We start from the raw sequence: 7,978 nt of genomic DNA, 5'->3' as shown, positions 1-7,978 counted from the left end.
TTCCAGCCACTACGCACATCCCGGGAAGGGGGAATGTTCCAGCCACTGCCCACATCCCGGGAATGGGGAATGTCCCAGCCACTACTCACATCCTGGGAAAGGGAATGTTCCAGCCACTACCCACATCCTGGGGAGGGGGAATGTTCCAACCACTACCCACATCCCGGGAAAGGGGGACGTTCCAGCCACTACCCACATCCCAGGAAAGGGGGACGTTCCAGCCATTATGCACATCCCGGGAAAGGGAATGTTCCAGCCACTACCCACATCCCAGGAAAGGGAACATTCCAGCCACTACCTACATCCCGGGAAACGGGAATGTTCCAGCCACTACTCACTTCCGGGAAAGGGGAATGTTCCAGCCACTACCCACATCCCGGAAAAGGGAACTGTTCCAGCCACTACCCACATCCAGGGAAAGGGGAATGTTCCAGCCACTACCCACATCCCAGGAAGGGGGAATGTCCCAGCCACTATTCACATCCCGGGAAAGGGAATGTTCCAGCCACTACGCACATCCCGGGAAGGGGGAAGGTTCCAGCCACTACCCACATCCTGGGCAAGGGGGACCTTCCAGCCACAATGCACATCCTGGGAGAGGGGTATGTTCCAGCCACTACCCACATCCCGGGAAAGGGAATGTTCCAGCCACTATCCACATCCCAGGAAAGGGGAATGTTCCAGCCACTACTCACATTCTGGTAAATCTCTTCTGAACCATCTTGAACTTGATACTATCCTTCCTATAATTGGATGACCAGAACTGGACACAGTATTCCAGGAGAGGGTGCGGCTGTTTTCCCTGGAGTGTCGGAGGCTGAGGGGTGGCCTTATAGAGGTTTATAAAATCATGAGGGGCATTGATAAGGTGAATAGCTAAGGTCTTTACCCCAGGGCAGGGGAGTCAAAAATTAGAGGGCATAGGTTTAAAGTAAGAGAGGAAAGATTTATAAGGTGCCTGAGGGGCAACTTTTTCATGCAGAGGGTGGTGCGTGTATAGAATGAGCTGCCAGAGGAAGTGGTGGGGGCTGGTACAATTACAACATTTAACAGGCACCTGGATGAGTATATGAATAGGAAGAGTTTAAAGGGATATGGGCCAAATGCTGGAAAATGGGACTAGATCAGTTTAGGATATCTGGTCAGCAAGGACGAGTTGGACCAAAGATTTTGTTTCCATGCTGTATGACTCTATGACTATGACTGTTACAGCTTTTAAAATGCCATAGTTGAAGATTCAAATTCCCCTACTTTGATGTCTATTGAGGCAGGAAACACTACTTTGCATTTTAGAAGGATCTGTCATGTTGCCCAGGTCTAGATGCACTCTAAGAGTCTCTCTTTTGTTATTTGAGACTGGCGCACTGTTCAATTGGCTTTGAAACAGTCCACTGTTTCTTAACTGACACAGTCTACTTTGGCCTCCATCTTGAACAGACGTGTTTAACTTAGAAGCAATGTGCAGAATTTTAAAGCGAGGATGTCCTTTTCTTTAACAGATATGACATCAGGTGACATATTTGTAATTCAATTCCATCGTGTTTTCTCCTATTTCTCTTTCTCATATGCATTTCCAGTTCAAGTGTGCTCAACAAGGTGGGATAGAACAGATTAAAACCAGGAACCCATCAATGGGAAAAAACTTTAAATAGTTTCTGAAACTAAGAGGAAAAAGTAGTTTTGGAGCAGAATTCCACAGAGTGAGATGTAATGAACAAAGGAGTGAGGCTGATACAGAGGAACATTTCTGCTTTGAAAATGTAAACGGTGATCTCGGACATTCACTAATAAATCCAATTGGGAATTCAAGAGAAAAGCTTTTATTCAGAGAATAATCTTTACCAGAGGGAGTGATCAATATAAATAGAATCGACACATTTAAGGAGATGTTTAGAAAATACAGTTGGGAGAAAGGAACACATGGACAACTGACAGATGGAGAAGTAGGAATTGGAGCAGAAAGAGAATGCACATATTAATAACACGATGATGGATACAGTGCTGTAACACTGATGTCAGCAGTTACATGCTACTGAGATTCCGTGAGGAAGGAATAACCCATGCAAGACGGCTGTGTTACAGGGATCAGTGTAATGTAAAAGAGTTTGGTGGAATAGAGGCAGAGATACAACACTCTCAAAGTGGAGACAATTCAGGATAAGGGAGCAGCCTCTACAGGGCAGGGCTCAGCCCTTACCTGTGAACCATGTGTCAGTCTAGCCCAAGAGGACTGATTTACTAATGGTTATCTCAATGAAGACAGAGCAAATCAGTCAGGGGGTGGAAAGAGGTTAGTGTGGAAGTAAACAGCACAGACCAGTTGAGCTGAGTGGCCCATTAGTGCTGTAAATGTTATTTAATTCGATGTAATGTACAGATATTAATGCAAATTGGCTGTAACGCGATTGATAAATAGTGGACGCTGTTTGGATAACGCGAACTTTCTACTGTACAGGTAAAGTAATTCTCTTTTAGCGATTTCCCCATAATGAGATTTTCTATAGCACGAGGTCACACAAGAATGCAACTATTGCATTATCGGAGGACTACCTGCAATTCTCTTTTTTGAAGTTGCTACCTGTTTGTGTTTTCCCTGGGTTTTCAATCAGTACATGTCAGATTAAGCCCCTGTTTGTGGAGACAGGAATCCTGTCTGTATTTTGTACCTCTCACTCAGATGATTGTGAATCAGTTTTGTCTGGAATTTCCCCTTCTATCTTTAAGTGATAAATTCATAATCTCTCTGATCATGAAGTCTCCTTGCAGCTTCTGGTGAGTGGCCTTAGTGTAGTGTAGAACTGCAGAAAAATGTAGACTCGTTGGAGTGGGCAGATAGCTGCCATGTTTGGTTCAATGCAGAGAACTGTGAAGTGATGCATTTTGGTCAGAAGAACATTGAAAGACAACATAAATAAGGGGTACAATTCTAAACAGGTGCAGGAGCAGAGGAACCTGGTTGTCTAAGTGCACAGAACATTGAAAGTGGCAGGACAAGTAGAGAGAACAGCAAGTAAGGCACACAGTGTCCTTGGCTTTATTAAGAGGGGCATAGAGTACAAGAGCAAGGAGGTGAGGTTAAATTTGTACAAGACACTTGTTGGACCTCAGCTGGTGCACTGTGTACAGTTGTGGGTATCATGTTGTAATAAAGATGTGAATACATTGGACAATTTACAAGAATGGTCTAGGGATGAGAAACTTCAGTGATGAGGATAGATTGATAAAATGCTGTATAACTCTATGAATCTAAGTTGGAACTTTTCTCCTTGGAGAGAAGAAAGCTAACAGGACACTTCATTCAGGTTTTCAAAATTATGAGTGAGCAAGATACAGTACATAGGGAGAAGCCCTTTCCACTAGTATAAGGGCCTACATTTAACGAGAACTACGAAAGAAGCAAGAGTGATGTGAGGAAATAGTTTTTCACACAGTGAGTAGTACTGTTTGGAATCATAGTGGAGGCAGGTTCAGTTAGGAATTGCAGAGGGCATCCGATAAAATGGTGTGCAAAGGTATGGGGGGTGGGGAAACCAGGAGATTGGTATTAGGTAATGATGCTTGTTTGAAGAGCTGGTACAGACAAATGGGCTGAATGGGGAGGGGGGGATGAGGAGAGGTGGGGGAAGGAGGAAGGGAGAGGGGTAGGGAGAGGGAGAGGAGGAGGAGAGGGGAAAGTGGGGGGGGAGGGGGGGAAGGGGGGAGCTGGCTCACTGTGAACTAGAGCTCCCAGGATGCTGTCCGCTGAAGCTGACTCGGGCTCCGCTGTGGGAGGGATAGAGGGAGGGGTTAGACAGAGCCAGGCTGCAGGAAGGCGAGGGAGAGAGAGACACACACACACACACAGAGGTCCCATCTCCCGGAGGTTTCAGTTGGCGAGCGGCTGGGGTTTGCGCATTAACCAAAAAGGAAAGAAACGAGCCGCACACTGACACCAAAACCGAACCTGGTAAGAGAAAGTTGTCTTGTAGCTTCCTTGGGGGGAGAAGGGGATGTTCCAGCCTGGGTGTGTTTGGAATTTTAGTGATTGCATTGGCTCCGATCTGAAGCCCCATGTTCGGAGCGAAGCTTTCATTTTCTTCACTGGCTTTATGTGGCCAGGACTGGGAGTGTGTGATTTGTACAGTACTGTGTGTGTTTTTGTACAAGCCGATTGTGATTGTGAGTGTGTTTCTCTCGCTCTCTGCCTCCTGCTGGCCCCCTGAGCTGGGGTTGGGGGGTGGGGTAGCGGGCACATTCCGGCTGCTGCTCTACACAAAGAGGCGCCTCCAGCTCCGGGGCCAGAGACACGCTCCACACCGAGAAACAGCAATGATTCCGGGCACCCATTGACAGCGCTGCGCTGCGCTGCGGAATGTTGGCCGCTGAGGAAGCGAGTTCCCAATACAGTCGGTATCGGGGCTGATTAAAAAGGCTAACGATTCACAGCGACTGCAAGAAGCGAATTAAAAAGAAAGACCTGCATTTTTATAGCGCTTATCACGTGTCGAAGAGTCTTGCAGTCAACAGAATGCCTTTCAAAGTGTAGTCGCCCTCTCTAAGTGTAGGAAACGAGGCAGCCAGCGTGCGCACAGCAAGATCCCAAAACAGCAACCAATGATAGCCATATAATGTTGTTGTGCTGTTGTTAGAATAGGGCCTGTTTTTCTCAGGCGGATGCGGGAGAGGGGGGCAGCACAGATTTAGGGTAATCAGTAGAAGGCTTAAGGGAAACCATTTTTCACCGAGAGGGTGGTAGGGTCTGAAGCAGACAGGCAGAAATCCTCAAATAATATTCATCTGAATTCACAGAACCTCAGGGTTAAGAATCAGTGCTGGTAAAATGGGATCCGTCTGGGTATCTTATTTTTTCAGCCAGCATAGGATATCCGCCATAAAACCACCTTTAGTTAATATGGGTGGTTAGGGCAGTAGGGATAACTGATCTACTTTAAGAAGCTATGAGATCCTTTACTTCTCTTCAATCAGGCGACGGTCTCAATTTGTCACTGCCTCTGACAGTGCAGCACTCCCTCGGGGTGCTCCTCTGGAATGTCAGCCTTCTGCTGAAACCCTGGAGTGGGATTTGAACCCAGATCCGCACGATTCAAGGATGAGCATGCTACCCGCTGAGCAACTGCAGATACATTGAATTGTCTGGATTCCAATTTTTCTAGTGCCTGAATCACTGGAGACATGGCCCCCTCCTACTGGACACTTTAGTCTGAGAAAGATAAATGAGAATGGAAGAGATTACTCGATCTTTGTAATTAGCTTTGTGTAACTAACGCCTTCTTTTAGATCAAGCCATGCTACAGGGTGTCTGGAGACATCCGAGATCAGGGTATTGGGACCAGCTGGATCTGATCATCACCAGACATGACTCTCTGAGCAGCATTCTCAGCACAGGCTGCTACCACAATGCTGACTATGATACAGATCACTCCCCGCTAATGCACCACGATGAGGCTGCAACCCTCAAGGATTTTCCATTCAAAGCAGAAATGCTGTCCTTGTATCAATGTCAGTCATACTGCTGACCCAGAACAAAAACCAATAGTTCCATTACTTAATAGAACAGGCACTTTCTGGCATTCCCACACAGAGCGAAGGAGCAAAATGGGGCATACTTCAAGACACTATGCACAATATGCACTCTCATCATGTGGGAAACGAGTAGAAAATGCTGACTGATGTTAACTTCAAACCATTGTCACAGAATACATCATAGAAGCTAAACAGTCTGCTTTCATTAATTACAAGAGAGATCCAAGTGAGAAACTCTGAATCCAGTAAGAGCTGCTCAAAGTAAAGTTCGAGGGACTGTGCCAATGACTACTGGGTACAACTGCCAAAATATTCAGATGTCCTTCAACACTAGGAAGGTCAGAGGCATGTTTGATGGAATCAGAAAGTCAAGAGGTCCACCAGCAAAGAAAACAGCTCTGTTGAAAATACTTTAAACATTTGGAGAGATGGGTGGAACATTACCTTGAGTTGTACTGTAGGAAGAACACAGTCACTGAAGGAAGTCGGCCTGTCATGGCAGAGATGGACCACAATCCACAGCACAGAAGCTGAACAAAGCTGTTTTTCACTTACCACGGTCAAAGCTCCAATTGGCAATGCTGAGTTCACTGAGCATGGGAACCTGGCATTTCTGCAGCTTCTATGTGGATTTCTATTGCTGCTGGAGGGAGAAGGCAGTGCCGCAGGATGTGTGATACAAAGATTGTGAATGTATATGAGAACAAGGATGGCCACAGTAATTGCTTAAAAGACTTAGCAGATCTCACAGCATCTGTGGAGAGAAAGCAGATTAACGTTTCAGGTCATGTGATCCTTCTTCAGCACTCCTATGGAGCATTATAGGAGAAGTATTTTCAATTGTTGCTCTTGCCAGACTGTAAATCCTGGTTGAATTCATCCATCCTGAACCTCAATGTGGTTTCAGAACTGGTAGATTTACAATTGGTATGAACACCTCTGTACAGCAGCTGGAAGAGAAATGTGGTGAACAAATTTATTGTCATTACTTATCTGTTTACAGTGGGCTGAATGGACTCCTGTCAATGTCAATACTGCGGTCATAATATGCATAATGTGGCTTCCTATTTTATTTGTGTTGGAGCTAACTGTCCTGCATTTATTTCATTGTGTCCAGTTTTATATTTCTAAAAAATATTGATTTTTTTTACTTTCTTTAATAGTGAGATTTTAAGGATCGCAGTAGGTGAATCAACTTCCAGCTGATATGGAGAAATATTGCATATGCTGAAAGTGTTTGACAAAAAGTGTCTTTAACCTGAAACATGAGCTGTTTCTATCTCCATGGTTGTTTCCAGACCTGTGGAGTATATTCAGCATTCTCTGATTTTATTTAAAGGCTTTGTAGTGTTAAATCTTGTAGATTGGTGACAGAATTGTAGACCCAAATATTTTGTCTGCTGTATCTCCCCAGTCAACTGCAAGTTATTTGATAAAATTTCATATTTTAAAAAGTGCACTTCTATTAGTTGATGAATAAATATTTCAAACAAATATTGAAAAGATATCAATATATACACATTTCTTTTCTAACTGACTAAAGATGTACCTGCACCACAAGGATAGCAGCAGCTTAAGAAGGTGGCTCATCACCACCTTCCCTGGGGCAATAAATACTGGCCCAGTTAGTGACATCCACATCCCATGGGAATAGTGTGCACTTGGGGTTATCTCAATGTGTCTGGTAACTGAATTTGGGTGAATTTATTGCAATACATGCTGTAAAAGCAGAGTTGTGCTGTTGCTGATTGCAGCCTCTCTCTGCCTGGGGGTGTGCAGTAATGCAGCCACACTTTTCTGTCTCGCACCATTTTCACCCATCAGTGGAACTGGCCTGCAACCATCCTGGTCAACCTTTCTTCCCACTGCCATTTATATAGCCCTCTAGCAAAGAGATGTCTATAGCTTTTCCAGCTCTGAACCACTGAGATTTTCATATCTGGGTATCACTTTTCAGCTTGCTTTTGTTTTGCAATTTTCAGCAAAACTCTATGCACGTGGAATTGTTGGTATCTTCGTTTCAAAGGCCTGTAACAGATTCTATGCTCCTTCTGGGGGTTTTGTAGGCACACAGGAAAGTGGATGGCTCATTGATAGACCATGGGCTGTAGTTCCAGCTGGTAGGGAATGGGGCGGGGCCTAGAGGTCACATGCCCGGAGTGGGCGGGGAAGCATGCGTTGTGCGCGTTGATGTCAGGTCCTAAAACAAAATGGCGGCTCGGGCCCGGGTCCTCGCTGAGCGCCTTTAAATTTTCACATTTTCCATGGAGCGGCACTGGGACCGGGCCAGCGCGGCGGTAAGCTCACTCTCACCCTCACCCTCACATTTAAACCGTCCCCGCCGCTTTGTGTGAGGAGAGACATCAGGCAGCCCCGGGACCCGGACAACACCCCCACCAACACACCCCCCTACCCCCACCAACACGCCCCCTCCTCCGCCCCACCCCCACCCCCA

At 45.8% G+C, this 7,978-nt stretch overlaps 1 protein-coding gene across 3 annotated transcripts in view; it reads left to right on the top strand.

Moving 5' to 3' along the window:
* Positions 1-3,791: 3,791 nt before the first annotated feature.
* The window catches only part of LOC109918260 (E3 ubiquitin-protein ligase pellino homolog 1), a 50,463-nt gene continuing 46,276 nt past the window's right edge, over positions 3,792-7,978 (top strand). For 2 of the 3 annotated variants that reach the window (XM_048601026.1, XM_048601024.1), the window contains exon 1: positions 3,792-3,946. The gene's annotated coding sequence lies outside the window, so the exon portion shown is untranslated. Of the gene's footprint in view, positions 3,947-7,678; positions 7,821-7,978 lie in introns of those variants that run through there. The other variant, XM_048601025.1, reaches the window with a different exon arrangement.

Source organism: Rhincodon typus, chromosome 9 (assembly GCF_021869965.1).
Source record: "Rhincodon typus isolate 14 chromosome 9, sRhiTyp1.1, whole genome shotgun sequence".
Taxonomy (NCBI): Eukaryota; Metazoa; Chordata; class Chondrichthyes; order Orectolobiformes; family Rhincodontidae; genus Rhincodon; species Rhincodon typus.
Note: the sequence above shows the minus strand (reverse complement) of the source record. Positions and strands in the feature narration are given on the sequence as shown.